At 38.7% G+C, this 23005-nt stretch overlaps 1 protein-coding gene across 1 annotated transcript in view; it reads left to right on the forward strand.

Moving 5' to 3' along the window:
- Positions 1-23005, forward strand: part of HS6ST3 (heparan sulfate 6-O-sulfotransferase 3) — a 303970-nt gene that overhangs the window by 159806 nt on the left and 121159 nt on the right. The window lies entirely within an intron of this gene.

Genomic DNA, 23005 nt, shown 5'->3' on the forward strand with positions numbered 1-23005 from the left:
CTCCCTCTATTCATTTTCTAGGCTGAATGGGTAGAAACTAGACCAGCTTTAACTCAACAATTTCCAAACAAATAGCTTCCTTCTTCTGATCATATACCTCCCTCTAGCAGATATCTTCCTTCCTTTATTAAAGCATCAAGCAACTCCTGCAGTTGGTTGAGAAAATTCTTAGTGTTGGGGGTCTGCAGAGAACCTACCTGGGAGCTTACTTGTAACTTCCAGAAACCATTGCGCCATCAATGCGGGTGATGAGGACAGAAGTAAAGCTCTTGTGAGCTCTATCCTTACTCTCCCTGCCTTTAGACATGCATAGACTCAAGAGTTAAGTATGTGCGTCATACGCACACAAAAGAACAAGAGTCATGTTTCATGGTGTCAAAAAGTGTGTACAAACATGATACTTGCACAGAGCTGCAGATATTGGTGGCGTCAGCAGACCAACTGCATTGTTGAGGAAGAATGCGCATGTTTGCCTGTGCACCCAAAATTGCTGCCTTGCTATACAGTGCTAGTGATAGATAGCTTAGTGAAGTGATCTGTCGGTCTTTGAAAAGGCAAAGAAAAAGGAAATGGAAAAAGGGAGTCTAGATGAAAAACTACTTGTCACATCTTGCAAAAATGATTGATGGTTCAAAAGGAATCTTGCCTTCAATGAATGAGTATAGAAACACATAAATCTGAAAGAAATAAAATGTGACTTCAATGTTGTTTTCTCTTTCCTGGATTTCTCTGTTGTTTTCTTCAGTCTCTCACTTCTTTCGCCCTCCCCCCACCTTGTGATTCCCCATTTACTTTTCTTTCCTGTCAGCATATGGTTATTCTGTATAATTTTTATGTTCTTCCTGAATATCCCACATTGATACTCTTCTTCCCATTCTACCTCTTCTGCTTCTGGTTTGTTCTCCTGTAGTCAGTCACCTTTTGATAGCCAGAGGGAATCTTACTTCCACCCCACTCCCTTTTGCAGCCTGCATACTCTTTGTCCTCGGAGACTCTCTCTTTTCTCCATCATATTTGTATCTTCTCCATTGTTCTTGGGCTACACACTAGAGCAAACATCTCAGGGGCAGATAATCTAGTCGCACTGGCTCCCACACAGCTTGCTGTTTGGGACTGCTTAGGCTGAATGAAGACTAGGGATTTTCTTGGATGCTCTCCGACTGCTGCAGCATTTTGGGAACCTCACGATGATGTTCCCTTTCCCTTTGCCAATCCAAGAGCACTGTGTCATATGGAATTCTGTGGTACTCATATCTCTGCCTCTTGGACCTGCGTAAGATTTAAATCCTCGGTGGGGATAATGGCATGACCTAGACTATGACCTGCTAGTTGGGTCTAGCTCAATGAGGCCTGAAACGACAGCTATTAACTTGTCATTAACAATTGTAGAAGTGCAGAAGCTTTTGAGTGCATAGTAGATTAAGAATAATAATGCAGACCAGAATCAGTAAGACTGATACAGCATATAGCTATGAGCTGAACAACAGTTCTAATAAAAATACAAAATTTTGCCTGTACAAGTAGATTTTTGAAAATGAGAATATATTACTTAGGTAAGTTAAAATAATTAGTCTCAGAACTGTGAAGTTTCCCATCCCACGGCACCGCAACAGGATTCTTTAAAGCCTTCCTCCACTGAAATGAACTGTTTTATTTTTGTACTAGGTAATCATAGTTTGGTATTCAACCAATACAGAATACTTTCCACTCTGAACTCATTAGCAGTTAGGAGAAATAACAGGGAATAATGTTTCTTATGCTGTTGCCTTAATTATAGCTTCTTATGCTAATTCTTAAATAGAGATAGGTCTTTATTTTAACTGTGTAACACTTGGAGAAATATGGAGTCTTATTATGGAGCTTTTCTAGGTTATTAGACAACTCTTTTTTTTATGTTAGAAAATGGAACAGACTTTATATCATCTCAGTGTGACAGTTATTTTTAATGAATCCATACTGATTGAACGCTTATGGCATGTTCCTAATATAAAATACTTCGGGTAGAGAACAATATTTTAATCAATTATTGCAATAATTTGTCTGTAAGCTGTTTTATTTTATACTAGTGTGTCTTCAAACCCGTCAATAACTAAAAGGATATAAGGTAATATTCTTTTTTGATAGAGGTGCTTGTATTTGTTTAAAAAAAAAAAAAGATTGTGAAAGTGTTTTGCTGTATGCATCCACCCCAAATGACTAGTTCTTTTGTGGATTTCTATGCTGTAGGGCCCAACAGACACACGGTGAATCCAGCTTTAGATTTCCTCTGCTTTCACTTGAGTAAGAGAGATGCTTTCAGGGGTCAATTAATCCACCTTAAAATAGCCAGCCATCTAAGCCATACATACTGAGCCCTGTTATAATTAGCAAAGATAGCATGGCAAGTCCTTAGGAATAAAAGCCAACAGATAAAACAGGTGAAGAGAAAGTGTATTCTCCTCACGGTGGAGCAGAATTCTTTGGAAACTCAGCCTACCTCAAATTGGGAAGAAGAAGCAATGGAGCATGACTTCTTGTATTCCATGCTTCATTTTACCCGTGCACCTGTCAGTGTTATGTGAATGGTGTGTGGTATGCTAAGGCTCCTTTGTGTTTCTCCTTTACACCAGCCTAACATTCTCATCAGAGGTTCTTCACTGGTATATATGCTCTAAGTAAGGGACATGGCCAATAGAAGGAGAGGAGCTTCTATTCATCTCTACGTGACCCTGTGAGGCTGCATGTTGAACACTTTGGTTTGGCTCCCTGGTGTAGTAAGGATGTTGAGAAACTGGAAGGGTGCCGTGGAGGGCTGCTTTGATGAGCAGAGGCTAGAGCCCACATCCTGAGGGATGCTGGGGGAACTGGGCTTTTCTAGTTGTGAAAAGAAGGCTAGAGCACTCTAATAACAGCCCTGAAATGTATTTGCAGATATGACAAGGTCTTCTTAGTAGTGCTGGAGAACACAAAAAGTGGCAATGCTCACCAACATTGGATGGGGAGGTGTAGGTTGGACATTAGAAAAAGAGCTTCAGTAGGTGGGTTGTGACTGGAACAGGTCACCCAGAGAAGTGGTGGAGTCTCCATTCTTGAAGGTTTTTCAATACTTGGCTAGATAAAGCTACAGATAACCTAATGATAAAATGTTGGTAATAGTCCTGCTTTGAGTGGGAAGCTGGCTGGACCTCAGAGTGATATGGGTGCATGACACCATTTCTAGTTTTGTGCTTTTCCTTTTTACACAACAACGTTGCTGTGATGTTCTTGTCTCTGGCTTGCCCGCAGCTGTGGAGAACAACCTTACTGCTTGTTTGCAACCTGAATGATTGCACATTAGAAAGCATTAATGCAAAAATACAAGAAAAAATGGCATTATGGAAGGTCCATGTGTTTTGGTATTAACACTGTTCTTTTCTAAAAGAATCTGCAACTGATTTTTTTTTTTCTGTTGGTGGTAGGAAGGGTCTCAGTGTACCATCTGTACAATCTGTATAGGAAATTGCAAACTGCATGTGAAATTAGCAATCACAAAATTGTGATTGTAATTGCAAGGCAGTAGGAGAGAATGGTAGCTGTTGTCTCAAGCCCAGGACTTCTACTATGTATGTCTTTCTCTTAGAAGCAGACAGATAATCAATGTAGAGTCTTAAGTGCAGGTAGTATAAGTTACTATCAGCCAGGGGACTATTGGTATATTAAAACATTAGTACTTAAAACTTGCACATCAGACCTTCTTGATCCAACAACTCCTCTAACTGTAGCCTACATAAAATGTCAGGAAAAAAACTTAACAGTACTCTCTGTACTAATTAAGCAGTCTAACTCAGTATCATAACCATTTGAATTCCGAGGGAAGGTCTTCTGGAAAGAAGTTGAAGTGTAGTGGTTGACTTCAAAGTGTGTCTGTGAAAGGTTTTGAAATTTGTCTCCATTTAAACCTTGGCTGACAAAATTAGTTCTGAAAAAAATGATGTTTGATAAAGTTTATTTGGAAAGCAGATGCTTGCTGAGTCAGAGTTCATGGGATTAGAATATTGTACACTGATTATATCAGGCAGCAGCTGTGGCTCTGATTCATGTGCCAGGTTTACATAAAAAAGGATAGTTCTTCTGGGACTAATCAAAAATACTAATATTTGATCAAGGAATTACTAGCTGAATCTTTATTAATTGCATAGTGAGATGTTCAGTGACCTTTATTTAAGATGATCCTTTAGAGACTAAAAATTAGCTAATCTAAGTATGTTTCATTTAGAGTAGACTAACCTCAGAAATATCATTAGGAACTAAGCATCTGTTCATCAATCAAAAACTCTTTATGGAAAGAGCTCTTAGTTGATACTTCTTATGAAGTCAAAAGAGACTTCTAGGTGAAGTAAGTCCACCAAAATAGCTAATTTTGCAGAACGTTATAATACATAAATGAAAATGAAGGAGAGATCTCAGGTAAGTGCAAAGGTAAAGCTAAAACATCATTATGGAGGATGAAAGTAATTAAATTGTTTTTTTCAAGTTACTGTGGGTACATGGAATATGTTATCCACTGTCCTCATAACCTCTGTGATCTTGAGAATAGCAGGTTCAATGAAGATGGAATTTCACTCCTTCCTTCTCTACACATGCTCAAGAAATTTCATATAAGTGACTTCAATCTCCACTTGGTATGTCTGGCTAAAATATGGTAAGAATTATTTTCAAAAAATGTCAAACTAGTATAGGGTAGGCAATGGCAGCAGCATTGTCTAGGTGATGCTGTGTGTCTAGCTCTGTCCTGAGCAAAGCCCGTTGACTTCAGTGAGTACAGGTGAGACTAACTAAGCAGTCTTTCAGCCTCGAGGTCCATCTTCATTAACCTACAGTTTCTCAAGTTTTAGTGTGTTTTGGAAACAATTTGCCAGCTCCATTAGCTGCCTAAGTATTAATTTGGAATATTTCCATAGCACTAAAATCTTTTTTACTGGCATAGGAAAATAAACATTTCTTGTTTTATTCTTCATAGTCTCTTTCATTTTTCATGAACTCTTCATTGGTTTAGTGAATTTAATTTCTTCCAAAAAAAGATCTTTTGTAAATAGCAAATATGGTTTTCATAAGATTTTAAAAGATCATTGCCATTTTTGTAGGAGGTTGTTTAAATGCTGGAGAGAGGGGAAGATTCATACCAGTTAACTTGTAAGCTTGTGAGTTAACTAGGCTAGCAATCTGGCTTTTCTGGGCTTCCTAGAGAGTGAGCAGAAGGGGGTTCAGGAATCATGTGGTCAGCTTTTAACATAGGCCTTTCAATTAAGTTACATTTGCATTGAAAATTAGATGGAAATAAAAATTATTTTCTTAAGGCTCCACAACAATTTTCTTTTTTTTTTTTTTTTTTTAATGCAGTTTTCCAAAAGGATGTATTTTTGAACAAGCCAGTTCATGGGGAAAGTTTTATCCATTCTTCTAAATGAAATGTTTCTGGCATGGCAAGCTGGAGGGGTATTTTCCTATTTTGTTCCACACGTTAGTCTCTAGACAAAAAAATGGAACACAAAATACAGAATTTTCCTTCACCAGTGGAGTGCCTTTGTAGTGAAAGTGTTGCCACTGTCTGATTAATTGTGGAAAGCAGGGGGATTTCTTTTTCTTAATTTCTTAGTTTTTCTGTTTGAAATACACAGGAAACCTAGGAGCAAACATACAGTAATATTGTGATGAAAGACTTAAAAAGCTGTAAATGTAAAGACGGAATTCTCTGCTTCACTTTACTGCTCCCTCCTTTTGCGTGTCCATATATTGCAATCCTTAAGAACATGTTTCCAGTGAAACCCATCTTCCATTTAGTGCGCATGTTGGAAAGTGAATGAGGGCGCATATGGAGTTCAGCAGTTTCAGGGTCCAGAATGTGCTTGCTTATTTTTCCCTTTGTAATAAACACCCTACTTGTTTTTTGATAAATGCAGTTTCTCTCCATTTTGTAGTTGCAGTATAGGAAGGACAGGTATTTGTGAGTAGTGGAGAGAACATTGTTGGAAAGAATCTTAGCTACTCTAGCATTTCCTTGCGGTAGGAAACACTGTCTGGGAGGAAAATACAATACTCCTTGCTGAAGGCAGGCACTGGCTGCTGAGCGGGCAATGTGCAATGGAACTACAGTCAGTGAGAATATCTGTTTTCCTAAGCACTTCACCTTATATTTTGTGGCTGTATTTTGAAAACAAACAAACAAACAAACAAACAAACAAACTACCCTGTCATTTGTAGCTACATTTGGTGTTTGCTTAGGTAGTCTAGTAAACCGAAGTCATCAAAAGCATGTGCATAAATATATCCAGTGATGCAAAGGTTTTTCTGTAGAACAGTATCTGTGGCCACATACTTAAATGTGTTCAAAGGGACACAGCCTGAACTTAGTCCTTTCTGCCTCAGAGGTAGTTTTAGTTGCAAATTTAGCAAGGTCTCTTGGAGGCTGGGGATTTTGCTTGTTTTGGTTTTGTTTTGCTTGGATTTTTAACTTGTAATACAAAAACTGCACTTGTGCTGTACAGACATTTGACTGCAAAGTAAGCTATATATCAAACAACAATATTTAGAACAAAACAGTGAACAGTTTATTTTCATTGCGTCTCTGCTACTTAAATGCAGTATAGTAGGCTAGCTAATAATATCAGCTAGTAAGCTGATAATCAAGGGTCTTTTGGGCCTAGAAATCAAATCTCTTCAGCGACTATCGAGATTGTGTTTGAACTCTAGAGGATTTCACAACAGATGCATGGTTAACTAAACTGTTAAGCTTAAATTGTGGTGAGTCTACATGTTTTTCTTCTGTTTTTGTCTTTGAAGCTACTAAAAGGATTCTATAAAAAGGAAACACATACATTTTAAATACATTTAAATTAATAATTAGAATGTTCCTCTGTATGAAAATACACTCATAAGCGCTCAACATCATGGCCATAAAGATTACTTCTTTATGTTAGGCTTCCTTCTTTTTGCAGAGAGTAAGGAAACAAGAGTGTATCTGTGGCTTCTTGCTAGTTTTGGGGTCTGCCTTCAAAGAAATCAATACCAAACCTTTGAAAGTCGGTGAGATTTTAAAATAAAAATATTTTTAAAACTTCATCTCACCTTGTTTGTGTTCATCCTAGCCTCTCTTTTCATCAAAAGACCAGGAGATTGTGAGCAGGAGTACACTTGCATTTCCCTTCAGCCATACAATTGCCTGCCAAGGCTTGCAAGCATACATTTTGCCGCACTGTTTCAGATTACTTTTTGATGCCTATAATGCTATCAAACTTGAATTAATGCACAACTTGACAGTTGTTATGCTTTAAATAATTGGCATGGCTTTCTTTGCTGGTAAAACTGGGAGAAGAAATTAATGAGAGATCCTTTTTCATTTGCTGCTTTAGTGTAAGGCTGTTCTGGACATTTTCTTTCTTCAGTTTCCTGAGTTCTTCCTTAGCCTACCTGATAAAGCTTTTGAGTGCTAATTAGTAACGGCAAAAAATAGCTCATACTTTTAGCAAGAGGTGAGGTTTCTTGTTCTGATAATATATAGTAGAGCAGTTTTATTTTGCATTATGTCTGTTGTACAGTTTGTACATCAAGAATTCAATAATTAAGTAAGGGATGAGACGGGGAGGAAATAGCCTTGTGGGGAGAAGGTGTTATGAGGTTTCCTTATTTTTATCAGAGAAGACGTGCAAGACTCCAATTCCTTTTTCTTGTTCAATTTCAATCAGGGAGCTTAATCATATTTCAATATCAAATTAAATTATGGTGCATTTATAGTTTGATACATTTAAAATTTGCTTCTGTTGGAGTAGAAGTTGATTTGTGAGCATCTCTGTAAATAAGAGAATCTACTTTTGCAGCTTAGAAGGAAATATTTTGAGTTTTAGATGTATTGTAAAAATAATATACAAAGACTAACTCAGTGCTAACTGACACTTGCAGGTCTGTGATTACAGCATCTAGACACTTTAATTTCAACAGCTTTTCATAGCAGTGTTTAGTTCTGTAGGATCACTCAATTTGCTTGATGTTTCTGCCCTTGAAAGACTATTAGTCTGATTTCTGTTCTGATAAGAGGATTCATGCAGAAGTCAGGCTTCTAATTTGCAAAGGCTTTGGAGTCCTAGTAGCACCTTCTTGTGGGTTTGATTAAACTTCTAGACTTAGAATTTGCAAAATAAGTGCCCTTCGCTAATTTTTTAGATATAATGAATAGTCCACTGAGTTAGGACTGTGCAAGTGTGAGCTTTTGTGCATGTGATAGCTTGAGTAATGCTGGGCAGAGCTTTGGAAGAAGGGCAATAGGATGCTCATATTCATAAAATCCTCCTTGCTTAAGACCGTTTACAACACAATGCCAAAATAACAATTAAAGAAGTGCTATAGTGGGTCCTGGTAGTTGTGTCCACACTGCCCCTAACCACAACAGCAGGGGCACACGACTTCTGTCTCCAGCTGTCTCCTAACTATACCAAGTCTGTGCAAGGATGCTTTTGAATGTTCCCAGCAAGACATGAAGCTGCTCGAATGCGTTAGTGACATACTAAGCTCCAGGGTACACTTGGGCTCGTGGGATCATGTGCATTTCCAACGATGCTTCTCAAAACATAGGAGAATCCAACTTTGCTGTTGTCCTTTTCTTTTCCTGTGCTGTCAGAAGTGACAATGTTTCTACAAGTGATTAACCATCTCTATTTAGTGTGTACAACACTGAACTCCAGTGATAACACACTATAATGTATGATTGAGGAAATGGTTTGGGATGTTTTAAATGTCATGGCCTAGCAGTTTCTTTGAAGATTACTTTATTCACTATGTTTTATGGTATGACAATGAAAAGTTAGTAAATGCTGTTTTAAAGACTCTCTGAATTTATTTACCTCCTGTTCTCACTGAAGAGATTCAAAGCCTGGCAGGTAACTGTCTTTAAAATCTGTAGTATAAATATCACAGGAGATTATTTTCCAGCTAAACCAAAAGTCTGCAAAAATGACATATTGACAGAGAACAAATAGAATAATGTCTTCTGTTTGTGGGGCAATTCAATTCAAAATAGAAAACTACACTTCCTTAATATTTTCCTTCTCTTTTCAGAAACTGTAGGCAATCAAATGTTTATCCTAAATGCAAACTCAAATATCTGTTAGCAGATCTAGAGAAGTTATCAGTACATAAGCATTTAATCTTAAGATTTCTTTTTCCTCCTTCAAAGTTTGCATCTGTTTGGGTGAGTTACCCAGGTAAAATTTTGTCCAGAACAAATAAATATGGCTACAGGTGTTATAGTACCGGTAGTTAAAAATAGTGTTAAAAAATTCCTGTGCAAAGCAAGGTGATTATAGGTACTAGTAATAGAGGCCACACAGGAAAGGGTGAGATTTTCTCATCTGGCAGCCAGAGCCATGTGTGCTGTAAAATTTTTCTGGCCAGTCTCTCCTCTGTCTGCAGTCTTCTCCCCTGCAGCAGCTCAGGTCTTCTCCCTTGCAGTAATGCCTCTGAAAACTGGTTGTAGACCAAATACTGACTATTTCTAGTTTTTCTTACTTTCTTCAGTTCTAGCAGAACAATTCTCCCATCTTCCTTTGCAGGAGGAGCAGGCTTCTCTGTGGGTCTTGATTACGGTAGGCATTTTCATGGTGCAGAAAAGATAAAAGAATTTGGCTTCGCTAATGGCTTTTTCTTTTCCTGTACTGTCAGAAATGAGAATGTTTCCATAAATGCTTAATCATCTCCATTTAATAAGGCTATGTCTTCATTTCCTGTACAAACAGATGGGAAGAGGTGTCTGTCTTTATTTGCATTATTGGAGCTATGGAAACTTAGGAGGGCTAAAGCAGATTTTTGGAAATGAGTTGATTTGTCCAGTTGGTCATGAAGCAACTTCCAGCGTGGAACTTCTTCCCCAGGGCCAGCAGTTGTAGTGCCAGAGGCCTCTCTGGTATCCATCCTTCTGGAGGATGCTTGATCCAAACCAGAAAGGATTCCACAGAGCTTCCTGGGCAAAATAATACTCAACAGTATTAATGGTCCCCAGTAAAGCAGGGCTCTGCAGGATTTCATGGTGTCTCTTTTACATGACGGATTGTTCCCATGGTGTTACTGAGACTTAAAGATCATGTGATTGATTCTTGTTCTACATATCTTTTTTGAAGGCAAACAGTTCTCTTCACTGAGAAGAGAAGGTTGAAGTTGTGTGGTCGTAGGATTGTTAGACTTAGGAGATTACAAAGGTAGGATGTTGGGATTGCTGTGTCTTTGTCCACCGGGTCTTCCATTTATTTGTGTAACATTGCGCTGCGCATCAAGTGGCTTGTTGGCAATATCTGACTGACTGTGCAGTAGTCTGAGTGTAGTCTTTGCAAATAAATTCCCTTAGAGACCATCTGTTTCTTGTAATTCATTGGGTGGTCTTTGCACTCCTTATTTTATCAGTATTAGTAGTTGTAGGCTGGGTAGTGTGTCGTGTAGTGTGAACCCTGACAGTAAATGGCTGACTCACTGCATGCTAAAGGTCAGAAGTATAGGTATAGTACGTAAATGCATCCAGAATATATACAACAAGAATATCTTCTTTAAGTGATCATGCATTGTTTGCTATTTAATATGGTATTTTCCATTTCTATTTCCACTGGCCCAAAGTGCTAGTTGGCAAAGTTACTGAGTGCCCATGAATAGGGAACAGTGCTTGTATTTCTTGTACATTCATAGTGTTCCATGGCTTGGAGTTACAGCCTAATGTCAGGGAAGTGCACTGGCAGAACGGTTCTTAAAATACAGTGACAGACTCAAAAATCACTAAGCTTTCACTCTCTTTTTCCAGTTTGTGTTAGGGATGCTTGTGTTGTGGAAGCAGTTAGATAATCACAAGTGATGTGAGCACGTTATGCCATACAACACATCCCTCCAGCTATTTCCTTGAGGACTCTGGCATGATGAAAAGCTAATCTGCAAGAGAAATTGTGAGTATTAAAAACAGATGAGTAGTTGCTGTGCTCCCTGTATTTCTCACTTATGACCCTTGTCTAGCCTCCTAAACAAAAGAATGTAGCAATCTGTCACGCAAAGTATTCCTGACATCCCCAAAGTAAGCTTCCCCCCCCCTCCTTTTTTCTTACTTAGATTTAAGTTGTTGCATAATTAAAATCTCTTTGACATCCTGCTCGCAGTTATATAGTCATCCTGTCGCAGGATTGGTATCCAGCTGGCTCACAGCTGATGGAACTTTATAGTAGCCCGCTCTCCTCCTATCAGACACCACTTGGAAACTCATGACCTTAAATGTCACCATGGCCATACTTTTTCAGCCCCCACCAAGTGTACTGATCAGAAGACTGCACAGCTTCTTTGGTTTCATTTTCTTTTACTCTTGAAAGGCATTTAATTGAAAACAACTTGCTCTTGCCCTCCTGTTTCGTAGGTAGAAATGTATTGATTTTTTACACATATTATATACATAGTAAGTGCGCCAACAAATGAGCAGAGGTCCAGCAATTATATCAAGGCTGTTTCTGGGCATGTCGCCTTTAGCTGTTCTAGCTGTTAGACATCCTCACTAGCCGAGAAATACAAACTTCACCTATTCAGAAAGGATTATTCTCTTCCCAGTGGCACAGATACAGTCCACAAAGAGCTGCATCTGCCCATTCAGGATGTGCAGGAGTAGGTGCTCAGGCAGGGGTCCACTGTGCAGCACACGTGCAGTGAGTCCAGCGAAGCTGCCATTTGTTTTGCATCTACACTACATGTAAAGCGAGCTGAGGTGCTTGTGCATATCAGCGCAGTGTTTATTCAGCGGGTCTCATTCATCCAGAGCAGCTTGTGCATGTACGGTATGTCTGAAATGCCCCAGATATTTTAGAAATCCAGACAAAATTTTTGTTTTCCACCCAGGCACATATCTCCAGGAGGAAGAATAGGACAGATCTGGGGGAAGAGAGCCCTGTTTTTGTCATGCATCGATAGTATTCTTGTCACCAGGCCAATACATTGAAATTAATTCCACTGAAGAGCTGTTCAAATGCAGTGAGCAGCTGAGCAGTGGTGTACTTAAAGGTGGGCTGAACTTCACAGCAAACAGCGAAGGGCAAATTTCTCAGTGAGACACTGCACTGTGTAAGTTTGGATATTTTCAGAAGTTTGTCTTGGGTTGGGGTATGCTTTTTTTAGCTATTGTGCATTTATAAAGATCTATTTATGGAAACCCAAGAGTTTCATGAATAAATGAGATGGCATATTCCTTTCTTCATTTCATGAATTACAGTATCAACATTTTAGAGCCTGTTCATGAATTAATAATTACTTTAATCAATAAAAATAATTACAGTGCTAAGAACATTTTAACAATGAATGCTTTCATGCCGTTTCCACTCCTTTTTAATTAAAGCATGACAACTCGTATTTACCATTTTCATCTTGATAGCTCTAAATGGTGAAATTTGTCATCTTTGACTTGGGCTCTAATTATAATTCTTTTAGATGGTTCAAATTTCTTCTTGTTATTCAATTATGCTTGCTCCAGTTTTAAACCGACAAATTTTTCCTCACAAAATCTCTTTCAGGCTGTAAGAATACCTTTGACTTCGTAATACCCATTTTAAATATCCTATGGTATCCAGAATGAATGCAAATTAAATTTATGAAATAGAAAAACAAATATAAACTGCTGCATATAAATAAATACAGCAGAAGACCAATTATTTCCAGTTTAAATGCATCTATCTTATTTCAGCATAGCATGAAATATTAATATAAATTTGTTGCAAATATAAAAATTTCTGAAAGACCGTAATAATCTTTCCAGAGCAGCATACAAACTTAATTTTTATGCCTGTGACATAGTCTTCAATTACATGATCTCCTATTATTTTTTCATACAGAATCTCTTCTTTGCTCTTTCAGCAGATTGTGTGGCATTCCCTTAAATATAATAACTTGCTATAGTACTCTTGTTCATCCTATTCTCCATATCTTACTTTACTAATATATTTTTTAAACTTGGCTATGTGAGGGTAAATTTCTTCTTCTCATCACGGTAAGATCTGTTTGCCTCACAACTGCGTGTTTCTTGTCGGTGCCTCAAAGAACTGTGGTTTGCCTGTGTATAGCTAAGAGAGTGAGCCACTGAGGAACTATGGGTAAAATTACTATGCTGGAGTTGACCATACTCAGGCATGTAGGACCTAGGTTTTTAAAGTCCTTGCTTTGTGAATTGTCATGTAGTGCTAAGAGATTGTACTAGCACTCTAAGACAGAGCTTTTACTTATTTCAAACGCAACTGTGAGAGCACTTCCAGGAATCAACCTAGACTGAGGGCTTCCTGACATGGATTCATGCCATCTGAATTTAAACATGTAATTGAGATAGGTACATAATATCTCTTTGTACTCCCAGAAACCACAATGGTTCCTTTTCACTCCTTGCTATTATTATTTCTGCCATTATATGCCTTTGTTACAAAGCTTCTGCAACATCCTTCCTGTGCATCAGAGTCGCTGATTAATAAATAAGAAGAGGTGTATTTGGGCAATTTTCAGTATGGTCCAGTTGCTGTGCCTGTCAGATGGTTTTACCTATCCTAAGGGTGCTTCCACTTGACCTTTATGGTTTTCAACCACTACATAGTGTCTGCCTAAAAAGCCAAACACCTCCTCCTGTGCCCGTCACAAGCTGTCACGTACGGCCAGACTGCTGCTTCAGGATTTTGTTGGGCATCAGTCTGCAAATAGATCCCACCGTTTGAATCCAACCTCCACAAACTACTGTGATCGGATAATTAAAGACTGAATTATAGTGTGTGCGCATGGAGGGGGAGTAAGTAAAATTTGCAGGTGGAAACCAATTTCTGCCGTTATATCTCTGGAGTGCTTGCCTTAAAATTATCATAAGGTTGTTTCAACAAAATTTTGTGCATACAGTTTCCAGTAGTTTTAGAAGATCACTTGGGAAGAAAGCAGCAAATAAGCCAGTGCATGCAGAGATCATCAGAAGGAGTGAAAAATACGAGGTCCGCTGTGCAGAGGTTTGCTATTAGACCTAGATCAGCAGTCAGCAGCTGCATCCTCTGAATGACTTGCCCTTTTCAGTAGCTTCATACAAACTGGCTTCCCATGATGGAAATCCCAGGGTTCATTCCAGCTCTGGAACAAAGGATGCTTCTGGGTGCGCCCACCCTGCCTCCATTTACCAGAGCACTTCTGACCTCTCCTGCTCTGTGTTTTCCTTCTGCCCGGTTCCTTTTTCAGACCCTTTCCTTGCCTCTTCCAGCCGCTTCTCCACGGAGGTTCTTCAGGCTCTGTCTAGGCACTCCAGTCCTCCCCTGGGTGCTGTCCTGTTTGCACAGTGGATTGCACTGTGGCAGATTACCAAAGCAGTAGTAAAAAAAGGAGCAAAAGTGTAAAACTTGATGACGATTACACTTCGTTTTTTACCTAGTGGGCAATGCCCCATTGCAAAATATATATATATATATAAGTGCCACTTTACCTGTCAGTGTAATTGAGATTAGTTGGTGTATAAGACCCATATTAGCTTTTTGCACACAGCAGATTTAATTTGTGGTATATTAATTGCACTTGGTGTGTTAATGTCTTAGTGTGTCTTAATGACAAAGATTATTTTAAAAAATGTGAACTTTATGTAAGTCTCCGAACAGAGGAAGTGTATTTTTTAAGCTATTTACACAGTCAGCATTTTGCAAGGAATATGGACAAGCTTTGGACTTGGTGTTATCATTTATACAGACAACTAAGAGACAATCACTGATTTTTATATTCACTTTTTTTAGTGACAGAGTATGTTTTTATGAAATACAAAGTAACAGTCGCCTATACTGAGTTGCTATTTCAGTATGAATTGTAATTGCTTTAATGAAGCAGCTATTTCCAGTTCATCACACTGAGAGAGGAGCTCAGATACCTATTCTCCTGGCACATGTGCTTGACAAAATACTAAATACTTGAAATATTACACCCAAATCCCATGTCAAAATGCTTTTCCTGTATTATTTCTTGAACCCAGAAAAGTAAGATACATCCCAAAAGTATCTTGAGCAAATATTTGTGTTTTGTGGATTTATCATTTGCTGTTGGCAGCTACTTCAAATTATTTCAAGATATCTGAGATCTGGGAATAATTTGCCATGAAATGAAACGGCTTTTCCTTTAAAAAAAGGCATAAAAAATAATTGCTCTATAAGATGTAATGTTTATGAGGTCATACGGATCGTTGCATAATGTGCACATGGTGAGAACTGTGCATTTCACGTTAAATACAAGAATGGCTGTGCACTGGGAAGGAATATTTAAGAAATCAAGAGAACTATAAACGGCCATCTGCTTCATTCTCCATTTTTATTTGCTGGATTAACCCACTGCAATATTTTAATGGATAATGGATTGCTGTTCCATCTGCTCATTAAATTTTTCATACCACATAACTACCTTATCATGAAAAAGTGTTCCTTTCTGTGCAGGGTGGGGACGGTTGTTAGGGAAGAGGAAAAACAAAATACAGTATGACAAATGGCATGAACTATACCTTTCCTGTTAACCTTTGCTGTGATTCCAGTTTTTCCTGTACTTGCTCCTGTCTTCAGTACAGTAGTCCTTATGTTGCTGTAGGGCTACAAAGGAGGAATGTATAGCGGGGTCCTACCACTGGCCTTCCACCCGTTCTGCACTGTCCTCTGCTCTGCAAGGAGGAGAGCAAATGGTGGAGGCGTGCTGTGTTCTGGTTACTCTCAGCTGCTTACGTGGACCTCCTGTGTTGTTGCTGCCAAGGTGTTAATTTGAATAGATTCATGGAATCATGGAATGGGTTGGGTTGGACCTTCAAAGATCTAGTCCAACTGGACAGGGACATGACATGGACAGGGACATCTTCCAGTAGACCACGTTGCTCAAGGCCCCACCCAACCTGACTGTGAACACTTTGAATAGCTCCTAGGCTGCTCTGACCCTTTTCTTTGCTGAGATTAACAGAGTTGACAGGTGGAGTAGCATGAGGCTTGTGCAAAACATTTTTCATTTCTTTCAGTTTTGCCTCTTTCATACCAAACGGGCAATAGAGAAGGAGCTACTGTGTGGTTGCCCATGTGCTCTGAGGCTGGACCTCAATTTTGTGCTTTGCTGCAAAATTTTGCATCTCTTAGTTTTGTAAATATGCATTACTGCTCTGTCTATTCAAATAACCAGTGTAACTTTGTTTTGTGAGATGTTTCTAGATGTTTTAAGGAATAAGCATTTCTAGGTGCTGGGGAAAGCCCTTTCCATGAAGGGTAAGTCCTGGATAAGGGTGCAGTTCTTAAAAAAAAAAACTGGGAGGTGATGTTGAGTGTTGTGGTGTTATTTTTAAGACAAGAAGATGGCTGAAGAACAATTTACCATAATATTATTCTAAGATAATAAACCGCATAGTAGGATTTACCTAAATATGCCTAATAGAGCATTTTAACTGTTCCAGTGTGGTTATGGTAACAGTGCAGAAGCACAAAGCAAATTATAGCCCAAGCCTCAGAATCTGATGTTTGCAACAGAAATGTGTTGCAGAAAGACATTTGAATACATTGTTTAAAAGAGAGAGACATCTGGTTCGGATGACCCACCAACCCTGGAGTATACGCAGATGATCAGCCCAGAGCTTATGTTTTCATAAAAATTCCTGTTATCTCACAGTTTCATTCCTGAGCGGAAACAGCCCATTAAGATCTCATTGCTAGGCTGAATGCATGGTTCAGATTACTGTTTTCCCCATGTGCACTACATTTGTTTACACTGAATTTCACTTGCCATTTTATTGACTAATGACTCGGTTTCATGAGGTTTTTCTGCAGTTCTCTTCCCTCACAGCATATATTGCAGAATCCACAGTGCTACTGCCTAGAGACAAGCTGTTTGGTATCTGTGCTGAATTTGAGCTATGCTGTCTTTTACACATATTTCTGAAATGGGACTGTATCCGTTGGTACCTCCTTCTGAGCTTAGTTTGTTTTGCAGGTACTCGAGCTCTTCCCCTTTCCCCCTTCTTGTTTTGGGGAAAAGGATATTTAAGAATTCAAGGGCTAAAATGCTTCTTCCCAAATTCCCTGCCCTGTGTGAGGGCATTTCCCTTTCGTAATGGCCAGGTTTAGCATTCATTTTGTTTAAGAAAATGACTTACCTGAAAATGTATTTTGCCCTGTTTAAGCAAGCGAGGCATGACATGTTCATGCCCTGCTGTTCACCTCGTCAGCCTTTTATCATCCCTGTCCAAGTTATTCTGCTGGGCCTCTGTTACGAAGAGCAAAAAGTCAAAGATGAGTCCTCCCTTGACTGAGGACTTCAGTAGGAACATATTATAGCCCATGGCTATGGGGAAATTGCCCACCACCTGAAATCAGAGAAGGTAGGTCTCCTGGTTGCGTCTTCAGTTCTGCAGTCAAGAAACTGCAGAGCTTAGTGGGAACCCATGAAGCTTCTTGCAGGACATCATCAATACCCAAAGGGGCAGTACATGTGATGCAATTTTTCAGTACAAACATCCTTGAAAATTGCAGAAGCTGCTGTACACCCCTCTCACATCGGAAAGGCGTAGTCAAAGTGAGCTTATACCTGGCCACTTGTACCTTGCTGCTCCACAGTCACAGTTAAAGCTGTACCACTCAAATAAATCGTACTGAGCAGTGTGGAGGTAATGGGAATGTGATGTCGCTTTTCTCACTGCAAGACGGCTTCATAGAGCTGCACGGTCCAGTGGAAGGCTTTGACAGATGACTACGATTTGTTTCTCAGGCTTCACTTGCAAGGATTACATCCCTCTGAGCTATTTCCATAGGCCACCACTTGAAATCAAGTACTGTTTGGTTGGGATTTTTTTAACCCACTCAGGTCTGTATGAGCTTAATGACTACAAAAACATTAAAAATTAACTTTAAAAAGATGAAAAAAATATTAGTCCAGTTTAAAGATGTTTGGAAGGCTTTGCGTATTAGGCAGTGTTTTCTCTGTGCAGGTATGACTTGTTTCTCCTGAAATCATACATTTCTGAAAGAAACTCTCAGAAATACATAATGCTGGATCACAGTAGAGAAAACAACTGATGAAAGGGATGTTATGAATTTTCAAAAAGGTGTCTTCATTGCCGTCTGGTACAACTGCTGCAGACAATACCATTTAAAAATACTTCTAACTGAAAATTAAGTGAATTGGCTTTGATCTACCTGGTCATAAAAATTATTCATCAACTTAGAATAATTATTAAGTACTTGTGGTGCACCATAACTTTCCCAATTGCAGTGACTTCATGGACTTCATTGACAATGGTCATAAGAAGCACTTTGATTATTAATTAGGGAAAAGTGAGTTAAAAGGGAGAATTTCTAATTTTCACAATGTTCTCTGAAAGATTTAGAGCTAGCACATCAGGTATATTGAGTTTACCTGTCACAGATACTAAGAAAAAAAACACTCTTTGGTAGATATTCTCTCTGTTAAAGTTCTTAATGTTTTACGGAGTGGGCAAAGCCCTCCAAAAAGGTAAGATTTCTGATAATAGCATGTCCTCTGAGGTTACCTGTACTCCAGAAATGAAAGGAAATTCACTGTATCCTGTCCTCAAGGTGTAGGGAATGGCTCCCCCTGCCAGTTGTTACCGAGATTTGTAACATCAGACTGTAAAACCAAGGTTAAACTTCCACAGGTCTCATACTGCGTGGTGGTGGCTGGTTTGGGGAGTCTTCCTTCTTTTCTCTATATGTGCACAGCTGAACAGGAGTTACATGAACAAATTAAGAGTCTCTAGGCTTTAGATTATGAGGCCAGGAATATGTTGAGCACATTTGAAAGCTTAAGTCACGTCAATAATTGAAAGCACTTTACGAATTTTTAAATCTTATGAATTAGTAAATAAAACCTAATAAAGTCTTTAGATGTGAAATAAATGAAAATGAAATGCAAAGTCTAGTTTGCTTTAGTAATTATAATTCTTCTTCATGTGCTTTGGCATTATCCTATTAAATCTTATCCCTGAATTGCTGAGACTGGCATTTTTTTTGGTGCCTGACTTATGGTAGGTTGCACAGTAGTGAAACGCCTGTTTCTGAGATTCTAGTGAAAAAGAAAAATTAGAAAATTCATAATGTGCATCATAAAATGTTTGCTCTGCAGCATTTGGGATACCATTTAAAATTAGCTTTTTAGTGCACTGCCTCATCTTTCCTTATCCTTTTATTCTAATGCAAGGAAGATCTTTTTATGGTAGGTGGAAGTACTATGAATTTGGACTTTGAGTGCTGTGTACTTCCAGACTTTTTTTCGCATACCAGCGGGAAAACATTGGCAGAGGTCTTTTGGTTGTCTTTTAGAACTTGTGGAAAACAGTATGGTTTAAATTGCCCTGAAAGTCAGAACCAAATAACAAAGGGGGAGGGGTGTTGTTTGGGTTTTGTTTGTTTGTTGGGATTTTTTTTTTTTTTTTTTGCCAGGTAATGGCTTATTAGACTCGAGCCATTTCAGAGCAGGAAGCAGGAGAGCACCATGGGGCCATTTCAGAGTCTGTGCACTTTTCCTCCTTTCAGCCCCCGAGGATTTTGAGGGCTGATATATGTGATAAAAGTGTTCCTCTGAATGGTTTTGATGCCCTTCTTGTGCTGGCCCTTGACCATCTCTCCACCTTTTGTCCCATTTCTAAGGCATCTTGTTTTGATGATAAGGTCATCTTGGCAGTCACTCGTTATCTTTTCAGGAGAGAGGCATTCCTGGGGTGTGTATCATGTTCCTAAAGGGTTTACCATACATGGGTTCACCTTGCCGGGTATAGCTCACTGTAGGGACTGCTCTCAGACAATGTTGTGGACAAAAAGGCACAAGGTTCATCTTCCTCTTTTCCATGCAGGTTCTCTGACACTATCTGAGCAGACTTGGCACGGTCAGGTATGGCCATGTGCCTGCCCAGTGCCTGCCATAGCATGCAAGTGTCTACTTGGTTTCTTGCTATAAAGCCCTGTTCTTGTTTATCACAACACGGACATTTCAAGTGCTTTGAAAGCACACAAAAATAATGTTGCTCAGTCCAGTTGGGGCTAGATGGGACTAGCCTAAAAGAAAATGAAGCTACTAGTGGGGATGAGATTCAGAGCCTGGCCCTACTTTTGCAGTGTAGATGAGACTTCAAACATCTATGAGGTTAGGTGGGATTCTAGGTAATGTACTCTGAGATTTATGTGCCATCCTTCGGTGTAGATTGTGCAACGTGGCTACTTCCTTTGTCCTTGGACCTGACTTCTCTTGTGAAAGATATAGGCTTCGCATATGGCATATTTTTAAGGTAGATCCTAGGTTGTATAGCTATTGTACGTCTAATCACCTTCTTAGCTGTTTTTGAAATGCGGCTTAATCCATTCACGAGAGGGGTGAGGGGAAAGGTAGCTTTTATTCAAGGGAAATGAAGTTGGGAACCCAAGACGTCCTATCCAGCCATATGTTTCCATTTCTGTTGGTTTTAAAGTAAGTTTTTTGAAACAAGATAACAGCAAACACTAAGCATAAGCAGGGAAAACACTTGTATTATTTAATTACCCTGATGCTGGAGGCTAAGCATTTGCTGAAGGGTTTAGTGTGTCCTGTCGTCCACCCATTGGTCTACCCCATAGGCAGTAGAGTCAAGTTTTAATTCCTGTTGCAGCTGAATCTGTTTCATGATTCTCTACTACTTTTCTTTGGTTAGCCAGATTGATCTAGATTTCATGAGGTGTTTACTTTGGTGTCTGTTATGCTATTAATTTCCTACTCAGGTATTCAGAGAAAAGCTGTGTGTCAATGTGAAGCATTACACCTGCATCAGCATTGCATTTGTCACTTTCTGCAGGTCTAAGGAGTTATGCATTTCATTTAAAAGAAAGAAACAAAAAAACATTAGCGTATTTTTGGGGTGTTGTCATAATCCGTAAAATCATTGGGTTGTATTTTTTTTTGTTTTTAGCAGCCTAGCTTGCAGTTTGTGTTGTGGGCAAGTATTTTATTTATTTTTTTAAAAAAATTCCTTTAATCAGACTTAGATGTATTGCCTTTGAATTTGTTGTTGTCTTATAGGAAGAAAATGCAAATATAAGCATAATTTATCATTTTAGTAATTTATCTGCTTAAGGAGATGTTCTCATGTCTTTTACCATTCCCACTGTATTTTTGGATCCCTCTGATACTTGTATATTCTTTTTCAAAGAGTATACTTTACTGGAACTGAACAAAGCGATTCAATGCACATTTGCAAACCATAACATAAAGATTTAATATTTTAATTAATTTTCAAATTCATTCCATCTTGTTAGCTGAACCTCTACATGAAGCAGAGATTGTCAGTGAACTATCCGCTATAAATTTCACCCTTTTCACATTGGAGTGCTTCAGTGAAGAATTTAGAAGTATGAGTTACTCAAATAATTTCCTAAGTGTTATAGATTGTATACAATAATATATTTAATATTCTACATTGATCTGAGTAAAGTATTTCTGATGACTTCAGGCCTTTTTAAATCTTGATTGACTAACTGAATTTTTCTCTGATTTGCAAATTTTGCTGGGCCTATTAATCTCTCATTGAGAGAGATTACAGAATTTCTAGGTTTTCAAAGGGGTTGTTTCATGGATTGGTTGGGGACAGTTTTCCACAGGAAACGTTGTCAGAGTGCTAGCATGTTGTGTTTAATATTCTGAGCAGACTCTTCACAAACTCTTGTACAAATTCAACTGCAGTGTAAGCAAAACACTGGTTTGCTGAAAAATGGAAAAATGTTTCTGTAGCTGTACTACTAATTTTATATACAAAGACTGTGGAAGGGGCTTTGGTCTGAAAACGTCATTAAAATCTGTTGTAGAAAAACTGTATGCTTATGTACTAAGATATGCCTTGTCTTGAAGTGAAATCTTGATGTGGATGTGGACACTTCATGGTCAAGCCTAGTGAATTTTATTTCATTAAAACTCCAAAAAGTTGCTATGGTGTCTCTTCATTTCAGTGAAATGTTTTTTCCATGAGGCTCCAGAGCCTGTGTTTAATGTCCAGAAGACTTCTAAGATGGTCCACAGTTACATGTTTTCTCAAGTACAAGTAATTTTAAATTATGTGAAGGAAAATGGAAAAGTGTTTCTCTGCCTGTGACCAGGACCTGGATAACACAATCTGCAGTTCTTTTCCATTCTGCCTGTCTTCATCCTTGGGTTCACTATGCTTCAGCTGTAGGATCTGGGTTATAATTTAGAGGAATACATGCTTTCAAATGGTTGATCGTGTCCACATCAGCCAGCTGTGTGGTCTTGCTCAATACTTGCTTTTAGGGGCCAAGCCTTCCTTTCAGTGGCAAAAAATTAATGAAATAAAATAAATATCCATGTTATACAGTAATTACTCTTTGGAAAAATGCATTCCACAACCTAACAAATTCTCATTAGTTTATTTTTTTGTATTGCTTTAATGTTACGTAGGTTCCTTTTGTTTATAGTACAAGGGAGTATTTCTTCTGGGAACTGTCCCAACTTGCACTGGAAGGGGGAGTCTATTCTGGGGAAGTGTTTCTCATCTGTAGTCGTCAACCCACTGTATAGTTTGCTATGAATGTCAAAAGTAGCGGCCAGCTTTATCTCATGTAAACTAGAAACCAATTAATTCTATCATATCATTTCAACATGCGGGCCAGTTAATAAGTTTGGGTCACTGCTGACGTGAATTGGATTTGAATTGGTGTTCTGGAGGTGAAAGACTGAATATTATATTATTAATGCTTTGCAGCCTCAAGTCTCCTCATTGTATAAAATACACGTGTCGGTTCAGCTCTGTTCTCAACTGGCAACCTGGGATTTAGGTTCCCCTTTCCTGTTCCCCCCTCCCTGCCTCCAGATTTATACCAAGTCAACATTTTTTTAATTATTATTTTTCTCACTAGGTCTCCAGCCACTGTCTGCTTTTACAATATTGATATCTTTTCTATTCCCCACAGGATTCTGTGGCTTTATAGCTGAGGAACCAAAGACCAAGAGTATTCCTGTACGTTTGGAGATTTAATTT

This window comes from Phalacrocorax aristotelis, chromosome 1, assembly GCF_949628215.1.
Source record: "Phalacrocorax aristotelis chromosome 1, bGulAri2.1, whole genome shotgun sequence".
In the NCBI taxonomy this organism is placed as follows: domain Eukaryota; kingdom Metazoa; phylum Chordata; class Aves; order Suliformes; family Phalacrocoracidae; genus Phalacrocorax; species Phalacrocorax aristotelis.